Here is a 21,449-nt window from a genome sequence, read left to right as displayed (position 1 = left end):
CATTAAAAATTAACAATCATGGAATTCCTTAATTTAATAGCACAGTTAAAAAAATAGGCAACTGAGTGACAAATCAAAGGATCACTTAATAGTTGTAAAAACAAAACAGGTATGGCCTGACTAAAATTTCTCCCCACTAAGAGTGGCTTCAAATAGAGAAGCGTGCTTATAAATAGGGCAGAAGAAGCTAAGGTGCAAGGTGTCTGAGTAGATTTATTATCACAGCTACATGGAGGGGTGACCGCATCGCAAGACCACCTCTTGAAGGTACTAAGTAGAAAGTGAACCATATTTACCTAAATTGGGTTAACACATAATGATGGGTGTTGGACATGTCAAACAAACTGTAGGATTCCATTGACAGAGTAGACTACACAAGAGAACATGACCTGAATGAAGCCTTAGTTAGATCGAAGGATTTCCTCTCTTTCGAACAGTTGTCTATGAAAAGCATCTTCAATCCAGGTGAGATCTGCCTTCTTGATGCTCTCAGGAGACCCATAATTAAAACAGACAATCTCTGACATACGTGATCAAGGTGTGGAAGATGCACAGTCCAAACATGGGCAGTCCTTAAGTAATTTCCTGATAAATGCTAGTTCCGGTTTATTCCATATAGTCAACCATAATATAAGTGGTCTCAATCAAATCGTGTCAGCCAGAAATCTCTTCCCCAGCTCTTCCTGAACCATGAAATTAAATGAGCAGCTGGGAAGTATAAGTAACCTTCTAACAAAAAAGGTGTCCTCAGCACACTGTAAAAAGGCAACATTAGCATAACCCCAAATTCCACAACTGTATGTCATTACAGGTATGCACTTGGCCTTATAGCTCTCTAGCATGGCACCCACTGATTTGTGCCTAATCTGGCAGCAATGTCAAAAACAGCAGCAATACTTCTTGCAAAAATGTCTCTTTGTCCTAACCAAATGGAGGAGTCAGAGAAGGGAAAGTTTTAATTCTGGTTAGTATAAGGCTCTTGCATAGATGAGCTCTACTTTTAGGCCCAAATTTAAGAAAAGTTAGTGCTGCTTTTGCACCATTTGTTTATGCAAAAGCAGCGCTAACCCAGCACCATATTTAGATATTGTCACTAGAGCAGTCCAGTGACAAATTTCCTGACTTTGTGTCATTTTTTAGGAGCACATCCTCACTTTGCATCGTATAACGACAATGATACGCAAGATAGGTGTTCCCTACTAAAAAAAGATACTATCCCGCTAGCACCATATCTACAAGGCGACAGAAAAACAATGCACATCTAGGATCGGGTCCAAAAAATGACACTCATTCCGATTAGCTTCAGAAACTTAACGCCTGTCAGACCAGTCATTAAAAGGAGGCCCAGCCACGACTACATAAGAAAAACATGCAGAAGAAACCTTGGCAAACAACTGTACAATATGGACCTGTTACTCCTACAGCTTGGCATCCAGAGAAGACGACAGCGACAACGCCAAGTGCCACCAGCACCACCGCAGCAACCTCAAACACCACCACTGCAGCCACAAAGGCAGAGCAGAAGGAGGGAGAGAATATTCCACATATGTGTATCCATCCTTGTCCTCAGGGACGAAGAGGTAATGAGACTGTATCGTCTCAAGCAGGAGTCCATCATATGACTGCTCCACCACAATGCTCCTGACATCACAGCAAGAGTGGAAAGTCATTCAACCATACCACCCGTGACCAGACTCATTCCCGTCCTCCACATGCTGGCCTCTGGATCATTTCAGACCACTACAGCACAGGTGGGTGGGATATCACAACCATCCCTTTCTGCCTTCTTCCCTATGGTCCTGCATACCATCATCCACCTCAAGCCCCACTACATCTGGTTCACCAACACCCAGCAACTGTAGCAGGAGACTAAACACGGATTGTACCAAATTGCTGGGTTTCTGCATGTGCTGGGTGCAATGGACTGCACACATGTCCAACTTGACCCTCCTGCAACAACGGAACACCTCTTCAGGAAACATGCACACTCAATTAATGTGCAGGCCAATGTGGACCATTGTGGAATATTTACAAACATCCTTGCTAAATATCCGGGCAGCATCCATGATGCCTACATCTTCAGACACTCAACTATTAATAGACGATTCCAGGATGGACAATATGGCAATGACTTAATCGTAGGTAAGCCAGCTTACATATCATAACACAGACAACCCACTAAACATGTGGGAGAAAAAATACATACACCACACTAAACACACATGGACAGGGAAGCACAGATGTGTGGACAACATCATATATGCCACATGCCTCACTACCTCACACTTAATGCACATCACCTTCACATACACCCATATGTACAAGTTCTTAGCACCACCTGACTGACACTCTACATGATGGACTGGTGGAGCAATGTCCCCTTTGCATTCAAATGCTGGGGTCAAATCACTATGGCCCTCATTACAACCCTGGCAGTAAATCCCACCTACTGCCCTGCTGAAGGCCGCCAACATACCGTGGCCGTGGCAAAAATCCGCTACAGGTATTACGGCCCACATCTGGGAATCCGCCACAATACAGACACCCACACAAGTAAGCCACACCAAAGGTCAGTGATAAACTGCCGATACCAAAACCCACACCGTCATGCCAACAGGAATACACCCACACTATCACAATCTACGAATCAATGCAGCGGTCTTTCAACCGCGGTAATCCATTGGCGGTACACACCGCCGAGCTCAACATACACACACACTTACAAAACACAACTACATTGGACAATTCAAAATACACACACCTGATACACATACACACACCACACCCACACACTCACAACACTATAAAATGCCCACCCACATTATCCACAAACCCTTACAATGATTTTTGTTGAAGAAGCCGAGAGAGAGAATAGCAAACACAACCCCAGCATCCACAGGCACACAACACCATCACTCATACAACATCCACACACCTCAAACAACACACCCCAACACATCACATCACACAGCACACAAACATCACCTCACACATTACCCACACCACATCATGGCACCTCAAATTCCCCCCAGGTTTTCTGAGGAGGAACTCAGGGTCATGGTGGAGGAAATCATCCGGGTAGAGCCACAGATTTTCGGATCACGGGTGCAGCACACCTCCATTGCTGGGAAGATGGAGCTATGGTGGAGAATCGTCGACAGGGTCAACGCAGTGGGACAGCATCCAAGAACAAGGGATGACATCAGGAAGAGGTGGAACGACCTATAGGGGAAGGTGCGTTCTGTGGTATCCAGACCCCAGATAGCAGTACAGAGGACTGGCGGTGGACCCCCACCTCCTACCCCACAACTAACAACATGGGAGGAGCAAGTCCTGGCAATACTGCATCCTGAGGGCCTCACAGGAGTTGCAGGAGGACTGGACTCTGGTAAGTCATATCTTTACTACTATATCCCCCCACCCCACCTGCATGCCATCACATAAACACCTCACATATGCCCCACCATAACAACCCACCCATCCCAATCCCAAGCCCTGATTGCAACACCTCTGCATAGACACCCATCACCAAAGCATGTCCAGTACAGATACTCACCCATGCCCCAAAATCACTGATCACACAAGGGCCAACACAATAATGCAAGCACAGGAGTAGAGGGTAACTCACCCATTGCAAAGATGGCACACACAGATACAATAACTACGCATTTACACCCCAACAGGACCCCTACCCAACGTCACCGGATAGGAGGTGCCAGACATATCCAGTACCCCCACAGAAGAGACTCACAGTGATGATAGCAGCTCTGCACGCCTGGATCAAGATGACCAGCCCGGCCCATCTGGGACCTCTGGACAGTCGGTTCCCCTGCCACAGTCACAAACCACCACAGACCCTCCCCCTCAGGAAACACCAGCACAGCACCCACCCAGCGGGCCCATCCCTCTGTCCCCAGGACACGTCAATCAGCAGTGTGTCCCCCACTACAGGGACCCCAGGCAAACCCACCAACCCAAGACAATCAGGGACCTGAGGTCAGTGGAAGTGGGCACACGGTTCAGGGGACAGAGGCACAGGATAACAGGGAAACTGGGAGGACTGCTGTGCGACAGGGGAAGGACAGGCCCAGGGAACCCACACTCCACAAGGCACTCTCCAACATCATGGGAGCATACCATAATTCCCAGGAGACCATGGGCACGGTACTGGCCAAGTTTCAGGAGACCCAGCGGATGCAGGAGGATCAAAACCTGGGGATCAGGGAGGACTTGAAGTCCATCAACACCACCCTGGTCACCACTGCAGGGGTGCTGGCAGACCTGGCCAACACCATGAGGAACACAGTGGCACACAAACGGGCCCCTGACACTAGCCTGAATGATGAACAGCCCTCCACCTCCGCCAGCGCTAGAGGAGGGGATGTCCTGCCACAGGACCAAGAGGCCACCAGCACCCCACCCTGTGCAGAAGGCGAACCAGCCCGCCAACGGTCCCTGAGATCCAGCAAAAAGACAGAGAACATTGCCAAGACCCCGCCAGGAAATAACACTGTCCTGATTGTCACCCTTTTGTCCCACTTTGTCACCCTGACAACTTTGAACTGCCATTACTCCACTTCCTATGCCCCCTTGGACAATGCACCTGTGAGACCAAGAGACTGGACTCTACCATAGACATTCCTCCACCATCACCCCAGCCCATTGCACAACCCCTCCACTTATTTGCACAGAAATAAACACCCTTGAATCATAAATCAATCTGGAGTCAGTCTGTACTTTCACAAATGTGTAGTTGCAACCTCTCAGAAACATAGTAATGTCAATGTTCATGTTCACACAGCAATGTTAGACAGTTGTAAACATAGCAGAAGGCAGAAAGTGGGACCCAGATCTGTGAATAGGAAAGCCAAAGAGACATGTCAGGGTCCATACACAGAGGAAAAAAGGCAGATTCATGCAATGTCCTACAGTAGTATGATATGAGAGAAGCAGTGCCATCCTCTTACCTGTGTCTCACTGGAAGTATTGCATGATGATGTTGTTTCGGTTGTCTAGATCTTCTTCTTCTGCCTCCTCTTCTTCACTGTCCACAGGCTCCACAGCTGCCACAAGACCACCATCAGGCCCATCCTCATGCAGAAAAGGCACCTGGCATCGCAAAGCCAGGTTTGTACAACATACGGCATGCCACGATGATCTGGCATACCTTCCTCGGTGAGTAGTATAGGGAGCCACTTGTCAGATGGAGGCACCGGAATCTGACCTTCAGGAGGCAGAAGGTGCGCTCTATTATCCTCCTAGTTCACCAATGCGCCTCATTGTAGCCTTCCTCTGCCCTTGTCCTGGGATTCCTCACTGGGGTCAGTAGCCATGATAGGTTGGGGTAACCCGAGTCACCTGCAAATATCTAGGGACAACTGTTAGACATCACATAAGGGATGCTGTTATTCCTCAAAATGTAAGCGTCATGCCCTGAGCCAGGATACTTGCCATTGACAAGGGAGATGGACTGGTCTGCCAAACACACCATCTGCACATTCAAAGAATGGTAGCTTTTCCGGTTTTTGCACACCTGTTCATTCCTGCGTGGGGGGGCAAATGCCACATGTTTACCATCAAAGGCACTAATGATATTGGGGATATGTCCCAGGGCATAGAAGTCACCTTTCACTGTGGTCAAATCCTCCACCTGAGGGAAAACAATGTAGCTGTGCATGTGTTTCAGCTGGGCAGACAACACTCTGGACAACACGTAAGAGAACATTGGCTGTGACATTCCTGATGCCATGGCCACTGTTGTTTGAAAGGACCCACTGGCCAGGAAATTGAGTACTGACAGGACCTGCACTAGAGGGAGGAATTCCTGTGGGATGGCAGATAGCTGACATCCGGTCTGCCTCCAACTGGGGACACAGTTCATGGATTGTGGCACGATCAATCCGTAGGTGATAATGATGTGTCTGTCTTCCATTGTCGATAGGTCCACCAGGAGTCTGTATACTGGAGGATGACGTCATCTCATCACCTGCCCCAGCGGAAGTGCCCTATGGAAGAGAAGGGTGAGCATTGGCTCACACACCACGTAGGTTTCACAAGGCTGTTTAGAACAATTGTGATGTAATCGGTGTGTGGTGCTGTCTGCCCATATTCCTGGGCAAAAGTGCTGTGACGCAGTTAGTTGCCCTGCCATGTGCCCCTGTGAAATAGCGGCTGCCTGACCTGTAAGGAAGGACAAGGGGAAATGAGATAACTGCGCTGGCGTTGTACAGCGTCACGGTAGGTGGTCGAGGAACGCGGCGCAATTCAGCATTGGTTATCATTGGGCCCTATGGGTTCCAGGAGCCAATGACGACGTACGCCGGTGGTGACGGTATGCACCACTGTGGACGTGACCGCCATTTTCTATCTGTTCACTCACTTGATACCTGACCTTCAACAGGAGAGGACCTACACTGCAAGTGCTGCTCTGATCTGAGTCTGGAAGCGACAATGGCTACAGTGTCTGGGGAAAGGGCCCCCTACCTTCACTGCGGAGGATTTGGAGAAACTGGTGGTTGGGGTCCTCCTCCAGTACACGCTACTCTACGGTCCTCCAGACAAACAGGTGAGTACACTGTGAGCATGATGCATGGCACATGAAGGTGTGGAGTGTCGTGGTTGGAAGAGACGGGGGCAGAGGCCATCATGTGAGGATGGGGAATGTTTTTCTGGGCCAGGGTGGAAGGTTTGTGGCCAATGACTAAGAAGAACCGGATGGGGGAGTAACATCCATTCTTATTTCACTATTCCTCTAGGTCAGCACCCACCAGATGAAGGGGATTTGGCATGCCATCGCCAAGGATGTGCCGACCCTGGGGGTCTACCATAGACGGAGCACCCACTGCCGCAAAAGATGGGAGGACCTGTGCCGCTGGAGCAAGAAGACGATGGAGGCCCAGCTGGGGATGACCTCCCAACGTGGAAGGGGCGCCCGTCGCACCATGAACCCCCTGATGTACCAGATCCTGGTGGTGGCATATCCTGAGTTGGATGGGCGCTTGAGGGCATCACAGCAGCCACAAGTGGGTGAGTACAGTCTCATTCAGCTAGCTCTGCGCACTTAATGAGGTTTCTGGGTGGGGGAAGTGGGCTGTGGGTTCCCCTAGGCCAGGCCAGACGTGCCAAGGTAGATCCATTGTTTTGCAGACTTAGTGCCAATCCAACCCCAAAAGTGGTAGTGGCCCTCGACACCCAGTCAAGCTCCGGTGCGGTACAGGTGTGTATCAAATGGGTCTAGGCAGAGTCCCCCATGGGCAAGTGGTTTTCCCCTGAACTGTTAGTGCATGGGCTAATTCATAGGGCTGCTCCCTGTGTGTTGTGTCCGCCAACGGTAGTGGTGTTGCAGGCATTGACCATGTGTCTCTTCTGTCTTTCCCCCCCTTTTTGTTTTGTCACACTGTCTTGTGTACATTAGCATTATCTGGCGGAGGAGCATTGGCACCGGAGCAGGAGGAAGCTGCAACCCACATGGCCCTGGACGGTGAATTAACGGAGTCTTAAAGGCACCAGTGGGATGGAGGGCGAGGGGAGCTCCACGATGGGGACAGGAGGAGACACCAGTGACAGCAACTCCTCCTCTGATGGGATCTCTCTTGCGGAAGCGGGCATCTCTGTGCCCACCGCATCAACAGGTACAGCCGCCACCCCCCTACCAGCACCGCCCTCTCAGCGGCCCCTCGGCGTGTTTCCCACGCCCGCTCACCCAGGAGGGTGGGCATCTCCTTCTCCCCAGGCACCTCAGACCCTGCCCCAGTCAGCCCTACTGCCCTCAGTGAGGAGGCTATTGACCTCCTGAGATCCCTCACTGTTGGGCAGTCAACCATTTTGAATGCCATCTTGGGTGTCGAGAGGCATTTGCAACAAACAAATGCATACCTGGCGGGCATTCATTCTGGCGTGGCAGCCCAACAGAGAGCATTTCAGGCTCTGGCCTCAGCACTGATGGCAGCCTTGTCCCTGTGTCCAGCCTCCTCCCTCCAACTTCCACTACCTAGACCCACTACCTCAGCCTATCCGAAGCACACCATCAGACCAGCATGCACACTCATCAACACACAAGAGTGGACATGGCAAACATAAGCACCACACATCCCACAGGCACTCACACAAGCACCATTCCCATGCAGACACACCAACATCCACTGCCTCCACTGTGTGTCCCTCCTCCACGTCCTCCTCCTCCCTCCCACTCTCGTCTCCACTCACACCTAGATGCACTACATCCTCAGCCACTACCTCCATCACCAGCACGCCCATCACCACACACCGCTCATGTGCAATCACCACCCCTACTACCATGCACACGTCCTGTAGGAAAGTATCATCTTGCCTGGCATGTTACCCCCATATTTCACTGTATATATGTTGGTTTAGTGTATGTGTCACTGGGACCCTGCCAGCCAGGGCCCCAGTGCTCATAAGTGTGCCCTGTATGTGTTCCCTGTGTGATGACTAACTGTCTCACTGAGGCTCGGCTAACCAGAACCTCAGTGGTTATGCTCTCTCTGCTTTCTAAATTGTCACTAACAGGCTAGTGATCGATTTCACCAATTCACATTGGCATACTGGAACACCCTTATAATTCCCTAGTATATGGTACTGAGGTACCCAGGGTATTGAGGTTCCAGGAGATCCCTATGGGCTGCAGCATTTCTTTTGCCACCCATAGGGAGCTCTGACAATTCTTACACAGGCCTGCCACTGCAGCCTGAGTGAAATAACGTCCATGTTATTTCACAGCCATTTACCACTGCACTTAAGTAACTTATAAGTCACCTATATGTCTAACCTTTACCTGGTAAAGGTTGGGTGCTAAGTTACTTAGGGGGTCATTCCAACCCTGGCGGTCGGTGTTAAAGCGGCGGCCAACCCGCCAACAGGCAGGCGGTAAAAAAAAAAGAATTCTGACCCTGGCGGAAACTGCCAACAGAGACCGCCACTTTAAGACTCCGACCGCCACGGCGGGACAAACAAACAGCACGGCGATCACCGCCAACAGACAGGCGGGAGACAATGTACCGCCCACCCTATCACAACCCACCAAACCGCCACCTTTTCCAGGGCGGTAGCCCCGCCGATAAAAACACGGCGGAAACAGACATTACGAACGGAAAACGCTCACCTCTACACACTCCACGAGGAATCTGGACAGCATGGAACCCGAGCTACACATCCTACCAGCTATTGTCCTCCTGCTCCTCTACCAGGAGCACGAACGCCGGCGCAGAAGACAATGGTGAGTACTGCACCTACGACACAGGGGAGGGTGGAGGCCAAAAATGACGGGGACACACATACGTGACACACCCACCTTCACCCACAACTACATACACATCAATGCAGAGCAACAACTCAGAGTAACACCCCCAAACCCCCCGGAAGAAAGCAAAGACAAAATAAAATGACCATGAAATTTGAAGTATATTGTACGGCTAAGTAAAAAAATATATCAAACATCTATAACTATATATACATATGTAAATTGTCCTGTCCAAATTGGGTATCAGGCATTGTTCGTGGGCCAATGGGCCTAAACACATGGGCAAAGCCCACACAGGATACCCAACTCTAATGGAGAGAACACTGCAGGGGCATCAGATAGCAAAACTACAGGCACCTCAGGGGGAAGGGAAGGGGGGGCACCTCAGCCAGATGAGTCCACGACGCCAGATCCACGAGGGGCCTCCATGGCCACTGTTCAATCCTGGGGAGTGCAAAGCCACAGTCTCACAAGTCTCTACAGTGGGTGGATTGCCCACTGTGCCATCCTGGGGAGTGCAAAGCCACAGTCTCACAAGTCTCTACAGTGGGTGGATTGCCCACTGTGCCATCCTGGGGAGTGCAAAGCCACAGTCTCACGAGTCTCTACAGTGGGTGGATTGCCCACTGTGCCATCCTGGGGAGTGCAAAGCCACAGTCTCACAAGTGGATTACAGACTCCACTGGTTCTGGAGGAGGCATGGTGCCCAGAGTGCTTCGTGCAGCCGTGCCTGACACAGATGCGGGCCGGCCCCTTCTGCGAATGGGCCAGCGGTGCTTGAGACGGCGGTGCCCAGCGGAGCGATGCTTGAGATGAAGGGCCCAGCGGAGCGGTGCAGAGATGGCAGTGCCCAGCGGAGCGGTGCTTGAGTTGAAGGGCCCAGCGGAGCGGTGCAGAGACGGCGGTGCCCAGCGGAGAGGTGCTTGAGATGAAGGGCCCCGCGGAGCGGTGCAGAGATGGCAGTGCCCAGCGGAGCGGTGCTTGAGTTGAAGGGCCCAGCGGAGCGGTGCAGAGACGGCGGTGCCCAGCAGAGCGGTGCTTGAGTTGAAGGGCCCAGCGGAGCGGTGCAGAGACGGCGGTGCCCAGCGGAGCGGTGCTTGAGATGAAGGGCCCAGCGGAGCGGTGCAGAGACGGCGGTGCCCAGCGGAGCGGTTCTTGACTTGAAGGGCCCTGTTCAGCGGTTCTTGACTTGAAGGGCCCTGTTCACTTGACTTGAAGGGCCCTGTTCAGCGGTTCTTGAGACGGCAGTGCCCTGTTCAGCGGTTCTTGACTTGAAGGGCCCTGTTCAGCGGTGCTTGACTTGAAGGGCCCTGTTCAGCGGTTCTTGAGACAGCGGTGCCCTGTTCAGCGGTTCTTGACTTGAAGGGCCCTGTTCAGCGGTGCTTGACTTGAAGGGCCCTGTTCAGCGGTTCTTGAGACGGCGGTGCCCTGTTCAGCGGTTCTTGACTTGAAGGGCCCTTTTCAGCGGTGCTTGACTTGAAGGGCCCTGTTCAGCGGTGCTTGGCTTGAAGGGCCCTGTTCAGCGGTGCTTGACATGTGTGTCCAGGTCACCAGATCCGGCCATTACATGGATTTCACTCGCCACCTGACATGTGGCTGCCGGGCCCTTCGTGCACATCTGTCTTCTCGCTTGCGGGGCCCTCCTGTGCTGCCGTCCCGGGCCCGTGGGTGTCCTCCTGCACACCTGGAATGGGGCTGGTGGGGCCCTCCTGGGCAGCTCGCCTGCTGCCGGACTTGTCGGGCGTGCTGCCCTTGCCACCCTTCCCTGCTCGTCTGTGGCCCTTTCCTCCCTTTGGCGGTGTGCCAGGTGGCACCCCACTCCCTGACGGTGCCAGGGTAGTGCTTTTGGAGCCTGCTGTCTTTGGCCTGTCGCGCCAGGCACTGGCTTTCTTGGCTTTTTTTTTCAGGGGGTGGGCTGGCCGTCTCTTTACTCCTAGCCGAAGTAGCTGGCCTTGAAGGTGGTGGACTCCAAAATCCTTGGACTATTGTCTTTGTAGGTCCAGGTTTTGTGGTGGCTGAGGTGCTGATTGGAGTCTAATGAGATGGAGGGGGTGGGTCAGTTGTTGGAAAGAGGTCAAGGTTGGAAAGGAAAATCAATTTAGAAAGACAGGGACGGGTAGTTGTAGTGGGTATGGGAGTGGAGGAAGAGGATGTGGTTGTAGGAGAGTGAAGTCTGGTGTCTTTGTGTGCAGGTGCTTATGCTGGAGACTGTCGTGAGGTGGATGGCTGTTGGGTGGGTGGCTGCCTGCATTTGTGTGGTTTGGAAGAGGGGGTGACAGACACACTGGGAGAGGACACAGGGGACGTGTAAATGGTAGTGGGGGTGGTGACTGCACGTGTGCGGAGTGTTCTGGTGGGTGTGCTGGTGATGGACGTAGTGGCTGAAGATGTTGTGCATGCAAGTGTGAGTGGAGACATCACAGGGAGGGAAGAGGGAGACGAGGAGGAGGGGGACACAGAGGAGGCAGTGGCTGTTGGCATGTCTGCATGTGGATGTTGCTTGGGTGAATGCTTGTGTGATGTGTGGTGCTTATGTCTGGATGAGCTTCCCTTGGGTGTTGAGGTGTGTGCAGGCTGGTCTGTAGGTGTGTCTGGGATAGGCAGAGGTACAGGGGAGTGGGACTGGGTTGAGGAAGTTGGAGGAGAGAGGCAGGAGACAGGGACAATGGCTGCCGTCAGTGTTGAGGCCAGAGCGTTGAACGATCGCTGATGGGCAGCCTGACCCGAATGAATGCCCTCCAGGTATGCATTACTCCGGTGCACCTCCCTTTCTACACCCTGGATGGCATTCAAAAGGGTAGACTGCCCAACAATAATTGTCCTCAGGAGGTCAATGACCTCCTCACTGAGAGCAGCAGGGGTAACTGGGGCAGGGCCTGAGGTGCCTGGGGCGAAGGAGATGCCCACCTTCCTGGGTGAGAGGGCACGGGGCGAACGCTGAGGGGCTGCTGGGAGGGCGGAGCTGGTGTGCTGGGTGGCGGCTGTACCTGTTGTTGCAGTGGGCACGGATGTTGCCGCCACCACAAGGGAGCTCCCTTCCGAGGACGTGTCTGTGTCGCTGGTGTCACCACGTGTCCCCGCTGTGGAGCTCCCCTCGCCCTCCGTCTCACTGGTGAAATCCGAGTCAGTTGCATGGTCCTCCATGCCCATGTGAGATGCAGCTCCCTCGTGCTCCGATGCCACTTCTCCTCCGCCTGATGATGCTAATGCACACATGAACAGGAAGACCACCAAAAAAGGGGGGGGGTGGAGAAACAAAGACATGTTGAGTGCATGCATTGGCGACACTGTTGGCGGAGAGGACAGACACAGAAGCCCCCTGCACTACGCCGCGCACTTGGGGTACACTACTCAATCCGTGGGACATGCCCTACAAGCCTATGGACGACAACTCCACACATAGGTGACACAGGGCCATGAATAGCTGTACTAGGCAACCTACAGAGGTGGGGGGCGGGGGCACAGGGCCATGCCTAACGGAGGGGCCTAGCCTACAGAAATCGCCCTGGCCTAGGGATATCCACAGCCCTCCTCCCCCACCCAGACACCTCCAATGTGCGCAAAATCAGCAGAATGTGCTTGTACTCACCCCCTTGTGTCTGCTGTGATGTCCTCACGTGCCCATCCAAATCAGGGTAGGCCACCGCCAGGATCCGGGACATCAGGGGGGTCAAGGTACGACTGGCACCCCTCCTACGTAGGGAGGCCATCCCCAGCAGAGCCTCCGCGGTCTTCCTGCTCCCGCGGCGGATGTCCTCCCACCTCTTCCGGCAGTGGGTGCCCCGTCTGTTGTGGACCCCCAGGGTCCGGACGTCCTTGGCGATGGCACGCCAAATGTCGATTTTCTGATGGGCGCTGACCTATGTGACATGTACAGGGGGAGAAAATAAAAAATCATCACCTTCTGCATGCTCGATGTGAGTGGCCCCCCATCCCCACCCTTGCCATGTGGCACATGCTCTCATCTGTCGTTTGATGCATGCCTCATTCGCTCCCCTCCCCACCATCTTTCATTCAACCCACTCAACCCAGGCATTGGCCACAAAGCATGGTCCCAATGTACTTCCCTGTTGGTCTGGAGGACCGCAGAGTAGCGCATACTGGGGGAGGACCCCATCCACGAGTTTCTCCAATTCTTCAGAAGTAAAGGCAGGGGCCCTTTCCCCGGTCGCAGCAGCCATTGTCTCTTCCAGACCGAGGTCACAGCAGCACTTGCAGTATAGGTCCTCTCCTGTGGATGATCAGGTATCGAGTGATTAAGCAGATAGAAAATGGCGGTCATGCCCGCGGCGGTGCGTACCGCGGCGGGGCATACCGCGACCGCCGGCGCACCACATCATTGGCTCCTGAAACCCATAGGGTTCAATGTTAACCAATGCGGCTTTGCGCTGCGGTCTTTGACCGCCTACCGCCACGGTGTGCCACACCAGCGCATTGACCTCACATCCCACTGTTGCACTTCACAGGTCAGGCAGTCGCCATTTCAAGGGCCCCCATATCTTAATTTCTACTGCATCACACATGCCTAGGCCTTGCATCAACACTCATACAAGCCATTCAATGCATTGAGAATCGTGTACTGTGCAAGCTGTGGGAACGTACCTGTGGGTTGATTGACTCTGTGCTCCATGTTGTCCTTCCTAGGCACCGTCCGCTGGGACTTGCGAGGAGATGGAGGAATCTTCCTGTGTACAGACCTCTGGTGGACCTGTCGACAATGGAAGAAAGACATGTCATACTGACATACAGGCTTGACAGAGCCACTATACAGGAACTATGTGCCCAGCTGGAGCCAGACCTGATGTCACCCATCCGCCAACCCACAGGGATCCCCCCTCTAGTGCAGGTTCTGTCAGTACTCCATTTTTTGGCAAGTGGGTCATTTCAAACAACAGTGGCCATTTCATCAGGGATGTCTCAGCCTATGTTTTCCAAGGTGTTGTCCAGAGTGTTGTCTGCCCTGCTGAAATACATGCGGAGCTACATTGTTTTCCCTGAGGTGGGCGATTTGGCTACAGTGAAGGGTGATTTCTATGCGCTTGGACATATTCCCAACATCATTGGTGCAATTGATGGGACACATGTTGCTTTGGTCCCCCCCAGTACGAGTGAACAGGTGTACAGGAACAGAAAAAGTTATCATTCCATGAATGTCCAGGTGGTCTGTTTGGCTGACCAGTACATCTCCCATGTAAATGCCAAGTTCCCTGGGTCAGTGCATGACGCGTACATCATGCGAAATAGCAGCATCCCTTACGTGATGGAACTACTTCAGAGACACCATGTGTGGCTAATTGGTGACTCTGGTTACCCCAACATGTCATGGCTACTGACCCCAGTGAGGAATCCCAGGTCAAGGGCAGAGGAACGGTACAATGAGGCCCATGGGCGTACTAGGAGGGTGATCGAGCGGACCTTCGGCCTCCTGAAGGCCAGGTTTAGGTGCCTCCATATGACAGGTGGATCCCTAATGTACTCACCAAAGAAGGTGTGCCATATCATCGTGGCCTGCTGTATGCTTCACAACCTGGCTTTGCGACGCCAGGTGCCTTTCCTGCAGGAGGATGGTCCAGATGGTGGTGTTGTGGCAGCTGTGGAGCCTGCGGAGAGTGAAGAGGAGGAAGACGAAGAGGACGACACAGACAACAGGGACACAGTAATACAGCAGTAGTTTCAATGACATACAGGTAAGAATCAACACCGGCATTTTACATTTACTTAAAGTCTCCTGCCTCTCTACTGTCTGAGTTTCCCCCCAGTGTATGTTAACTGAGTTGTGACTTTCCCTTCCAATTTCAGAGATGTGGGCCCCACTCCGTGACCTCTGCTTTGTTTCCCCATGGACTACAGCTGTGTGACAGTGGTATGTTGTCATCACAATGTAACTGGACATTTTGGCACGGTTCTGTGTAATACATTTGTTCAAAAATACAGGCAGACTCCAGATTATTTTTGTGCAATAGTGTGTTTATTAAAGTGCTCAATTTTGGGTAATGGTTGCAATTCGGTGATGGGTGATGGTAGAGGAATGTCCATGGCAGAGTCCAGATTTTCAGTCTCACAGGTGCATTGTCCATATGCCTGTGAAAGGTGGAGCAGGGGCAGTTTAAGGTTGGACAGGGTGACAATGTGGGACAGTGGGATGATAATCAGGGGGTATCCTTTCCTGGCGGGGGTCTTGGAATCCTACTCTGTCTTCTTCCTAGATCTCAGGCCCGCTTGCGGGGTGGTTCTCCTTCTGCAGGGGGTGGGGTTCTGGTGGCCTGTTGTTCTTGTGTCGGGGCCTCCTGTCCACTAGCACCGGCGGAGGTGGTAGCCTGTTCTTGGTCCATGCTAGTGACAGGGGCCCTTTGTGGTGCCACATGGTCCCGCAATGTGCTGACAATCTGATTGAGAGCCACAACGATGGTGCCCATTGTGGAACTGATGTTTCTGAGTTCTTCCCTGAACCCCATAAACTGTTCCTCCTGCAGTACCTGGTTCTCCTGGAACCTGGCCAGGACCGCCGCCATCGTCTCCTGGGAGTGGTGGTATGCTCCCATGATGGAGGATAGGGCCTCGTGGAGAGTGGGTTCCCTGGGCCTGTCCCTCCCTGTCGCACAGAAACCCTCCCAGTTCCCCTGTTTCCCTGGGCCTCTGTCCCCTGGACCGTGTGCCCACTACCACTGCCCCCAGGTCCCTGTTGTTGTTGGGGTGGTGGGTTAACCTGGGTGCCCTGTAGTGGTGGACACACCGCTGCTTGACGTGTCCTGGAGACAGAGGCATGGGCCCGCTGGGTGGGTGCTGTGCTGGTGTTCCCAGAGTGGGGTAGGTCTGCTGTGGCCTGTGGCTGTCTGAGGGGAACCGACTGTCCCGAGGTCCCCGATGGGCCGGGCTGGTCATCTGGGTCCAGGGAGACAGAGCTGCTGTCATCACTGTGGGCCTCTTCTGGGGGTGGAATGGACATTTCTGGACCCTCCTGGGCGGTGTCGTGGCGTTCGGGTCCTGGAGGGGTATAAGAGTATGGTTATTTCTTCTGTGTGTGCCACAGCGTGCAATGGGTGGGTGCCCGTGTACCCCAGTGCTGGCATTCCCTTGTGGGGGCTGTTGTGACAGTGGTTTGGGGGGGATGGGTATGTGCAGTGGGCATGCTTAGGTGATGGGTGTCCATAGTTTGTGGTTGCATGCAGGGATTGGTGTTGGGATGGGTGGGTTGTGATGGTGAGACATTAGCAAGGAGGATGTGTGATGGGGGAGGGGGGGGAGGTTGGGGGTATGATTTGGCATGCCGGTGGTTGGGTGGGATGAAGTAGTTGAGATTAGACTTACCAGAGTCCATTCCTCCGCCTACTCCTGCGAGGCCCTCAGGATGCAGGATCGCCAAGACCTGTTCCTCCCATGTTGTAAATTCTGGGGGTTGAGGTGGGGGTCCGCCGCCAGTCTTCTGCACCGCGATGTTGTGTCTGGATACCATGGAAAGCACCTTCCCCCGTAGGTCGTTCCACCGCTTCCTGATGTCGTCCCGATTTCGTGGATGCTGACCCACAGCGTTGACCCTGTCCACTATTCTTTGCCATAGCTCCATCTTCCTGGCAATGGTGGTGTTCTGCACCTGTGTCCCGAAGAGCTGGGGCTCTACCCGAACTATTTCCTCCACCATGACCCTGAGTTCAGCGTCTGAAAACCTGGGGTGTCTTTGGGGTGTCATGGGGTGGTGTGGATGAGGTGTGGGGTGGTGTTTGTGGTGATGAGTGTGGTGAGTGTGGTGGTGTGTGGTGTTTTGTGCTTGGATGTTGTGTGAGTGATGGTGTAATGTGCCTGTGAATGCTCTGTACTAGCTGGTGGTGTCTCTCTCTGGCCTTAGTCAATAAATGGTGGTCGTAGGGGTTTGTGGGTGATGTGGGTGTGTGTTTTATATTGTGTTGGGTGTGTGTGAGTGGTGTTTGTATGTGTATCAGGTGTGTGTATTTCAAAATGTCCAATGTGGCAGTGTTTTGGAGCTGTGTGTGTATTTTGACCACAGCGGTGTGTACCGCCAATGGAATACCGTGGTTGAAATACTGCCGCGTGGATTCGTGGGTCGGAATGGAATGGGTGTATTTCTGTTGGCGTGACGGTGGAGGTTTGGTCATCGCCAGTTTTTCGCTGGCCGTTGGTGTTGCAGACTTTTGTGGATGTCGGGTTTTTGGCGGTTTGCCTGTTGCGGGTCAGAATGACCGTGGCGGTTTCCTGCGCCCGCGGCGGTGTTATGGCGGTCTTCTGACCGGCGGTAAGTGCCTTTTACCGCCGAGGTCAGAATGACCCCCTTAGTGTGTGGCACCCTGGCACTAGCCAAGGTGCCCCCACATCGTTCAGGGCAAATTCCCCAGACATTGTGAGTGTGGGGACACCATTTCACGCGTGCACTATACATAGGTCACTACCTATGTATAGCGTCACAATGGTAACTCTGAACATGGCCATGTAACATGTCTAAGATCATGGAATTGTCCATGGTCCCCCGAGTCTCTAGCACAGACCCGGGTACTGCCAAACTGCCTTTCCTGGGGTTTCACTGCAGCTGCTGCCAACCCCTCAGACAGGTTTCTGCCCTCCTGGGGTCCAGCCAGGCCTGGCCCAGGAAGGCAGAACAAAGGACTTCCTCAGAGAGAGGGTGTTACACCCTCTCCCTTTGGAAAAAGTTGTCAGGGCTGGGGAGGAGTAGCCTCCCCCAGCCTCTGGAAATGCTTTGATGGGCACAGATGGTGCCCATCTCTGCATAAGCCAGTCTACACCGGTTCAGGGATCCCCCAGCCCTGCTCTGGTGCGAAACTGGACAAAGGAAAGGGGGGTGACCACTCCCCTGACCTGCACCTCCCAGGGGAGGTGCCCAGAGCTCCTCCAGTGTGCTCCAGACCTCTGCCATCTTGGAAACAGAGGTGCTGCTGGCACACTGGACTGCTCTGAGTGGCCAGTGCCAGCAGGTGACGTCAGAGACTCCTCCTGATAGGCTCTTAACTGTGTTGCTAGCCTATCCTCCTTCCTAAGTAGCCAAACCTCCTTTTCTGACTATTTAGGGTCTCTGCTTTGGGGAATTCTCCAGATAACGAATGCAAGAGCTCATCAGAGTTCCTCTGCATCTCTCTCTTCACCTTCTGCCAAAGGATCGACCGCTGACTTCTCAGGACGCCTGCAAAACCGCAACAAAGTAGCAAAAATGACTACTGCAACCTTGTATCGCTGATCCTGCCGCCTTCTCGACTGTTTCCTGGTGGTGCATGCTCTGGGGGTAGCCTGCCTCCTCTCTGCACTAGGAGCTCTGAAGAAATCTCCAGTGGGACGACGGAATCCTCCCCCTGCAATCGCAGGCAACAAAAGATTGCATCACCCACCGGTCCTCTGGGTCCCCTCTCAGCACGACGAGCGTGGTCCCTGGAACTCAGCAACTCTGTCCAAGTGACTCCCACAGTCCAGTAACTCTTCAGTCCAAGTTTGGTGGAGGTAAGTCCTTGCCTCCCCACGCTAGACTGCATTGCTTGGTACCGCGTGATTTGCAGCTGCTCCGGCTCCTGTGCACTCCTCCAGGATTTCCTTTGTGCACAGCCAAGCCTGGGTCCCCAACACTCTAACCTACAGTGCACAACCTCCTGAGTTGTCATCCGGCATTGTGGGACTCCCTTTTGTGTCTTTGGGTGAGCTCCGGTTCACTCCTCTTCCAAGTGCCTGTTCCAGTACTTCTGCGGGTGCTGCCTGCTTCTTTGAGGGCTCCCTGAGCTGCTGGGTGCCCCCTCTGTCTCCTCACCCAAATGGCGACATCCTGGTCCCTCCTGGGCCACAGCAGCCTCCAAAAACTCTAACCGTGACCCTTGCAGCTAACAAGGCTTGTTTGCGGTCTTTCTGCGTGGGAACACCTCTGCAAGCTTCTACACAACGTGGGACATCTATCCTCCAAAGGGGAAGTTTCTAGCCCGCTTTGTTCTTGCAGAATCCACAGCTTCTACCATCTGGTGGCAGCTCCTTTGCACCCTCAGCGGGCATTTCCTGGGCATCTGCCCACTCTCGACTTTGTAGCGAATCTTGGACTTGGTCCCCTTGTTCCACAGGTACTCTCGTCCAGAAATCCACTTTGGTTGCTTTGCTGGTGTTGGTCTTCCTTGCAGAATTCCCCTATCACGACTTCTGTGCTCTCTGGGGAACCTAGGTGCACTTTACACCTACTTTTCAGGGTCTTGGGGTGGGCTATTTTTCTAACCCTCACTGTTTTCTTACAGCCCCAGCGACCCTCTACAAGCTCACATAGGTTTGGGGTACATTCGTGGTTCGCATTCCACTTTTGGAGTATATGGTTTATGTTGCCCCTATGCCTATGTGCTCCTATTGCAATCTACTGTAACTTTACATTGCTTGCATTACTTCCTTTTGCTATTACTGCATATTTTTGATATTGTGTACATATATCCTGTGTATATTTGGCATCCTCATACTGAGGGTACTCACTGAGATACTTTTGGCATATTGTCATAAAAATAAAGTACCTTTATTTTTAGTATATCTGTGTATTGTGTTTTCTTATGATATTGTGCATATGACACCAGTGGTATAGTAGGAGTTTGGCATGTCTCCTAGTTCAGCCTAAGCTGCTCTGCTATAGCTACCTTCTATCAGCCTAAGCTGCTAGAAACACCTCTTCTACACTAATAAGGGATAACTGGACCTGGTACAGAGTGTAAGTATCCCTTGGTACCCACTACAAGCCAGGACAGCCTCCTACACGTCCCCTGTGTCCTCTTCCAGTGTATCTGTGAGCCCTCCTCCCAAGCTACACAAACGCAGGCACACACCCACTCAAAAGCCATCCACCTCACAACAGCCTCCAGCCCATGCACCTTCAACCAAATGCAGCAGACCTACACCTCCTACAACCACTACCTCTTCCTCCACTCCCAAACCTCCTCCATCTTACCGTCCCAGTGTGTATATAAAACTTTTCCTGGCTAACATTGACCTATTCCCTACACCTTCCCCCCCGTCCTTCCCCTAGGGCCAGGATGTCCAGATCCCAGCCCAGCACCTCAACCACCAAATCCTCCAGCACTGTGGTCCCTGTAAGTCCGGGAACATCGAAGGCGGCACCCATCAGGGCTGCCAGTGTGCCACCTAGCGAGGCCAAGGATAAGCCCATTCCGTCACCTGCCAAGGTGAAGAAGGTGCCCACATTCCGTAGGGAAAAGCCGCACCAACCACCCAGCAAGGCCTCCTCCAAGCCAAAAGGGGACAGTGCCAGGGTCTCAGCAGCCACTTCCAAGGTGGGGAAGGGACACAAGTCTAAAGGGAAGTCAGCACAGGGCACGGAGCCTCCGGTTGAGTGACCATTGTCACCCCTTCTGGCAAACAGAGCAGCAACCTGTACTGCGGTGGACACCGCCACCTGCACCGCCACCTGCACCACCACCTGCCCTGACACCTGCACCGCCACCTGCACCACCACCTGCACCACCACCTGCACTGCCACCTGCACATCTGTTGCCTCAGCAACAGTCCCCAGCATCATCCCCAGTGGGCAGTCGTCCGAGGCTGCAGGAGACGTCCTTCTGCTCCCTCCACAGGTGCTGACACATGCACCACCGGCAGCATCTCCGCCACAGACACCGCCACTGCCACCACCACCAGCCCTGTGACGTGCACAGACAGTGGTACCACAGCCGACATGGACAACATTCCCAGTGGACAGCTGTCCCAGGCTGCAGGAGATGTCCTAGAGCCTGCACAGCGTATGTGAGGCACCACGACCAGCACTGTTAGCACCAGCAGTTGGCTGGCAAAGTTGCAGCAGCAGCAGTGTGTCTCTGACTCCATGGAGTATCATGCTACCTGTTCCCAGGCAATCGCGTGGCATCCATACCCAGATGAGGGAATGGGACCAGCCACACAGCATGTGCAGCACTCTGGGCACCATGCCTCCTCCAGAACCAGTGGAGAACTGCATCCACTACCCCAGTCCTTGGAAGGATGAAGCACTCTGGGCACAAAACCCCCTCCAGAACCAGTGGAGAAAAGCATCCACTACCCCAGTCCTTGGTAGGATGAAGCACCCTGGGCACAAAGCCCCCTCCAGAACCAGTGGAGAAAGGCATCCACTACCCCAGTCCTTGGCAGGATGAAGCACTCTGGGCACCATGCCTCCTCCAGAACCAGTGGAGAACTACATCCACTACCCCAGTCCTTGGCAGGA

This window comes from Pleurodeles waltl, chromosome 8 (genome assembly GCF_031143425.1).
Source record: "Pleurodeles waltl isolate 20211129_DDA chromosome 8, aPleWal1.hap1.20221129, whole genome shotgun sequence".
In the NCBI taxonomy this organism is placed as follows: Eukaryota; Metazoa; Chordata; class Amphibia; order Caudata; family Salamandridae; genus Pleurodeles; species Pleurodeles waltl.
This window is presented reverse-complemented; position numbering follows the sequence as displayed.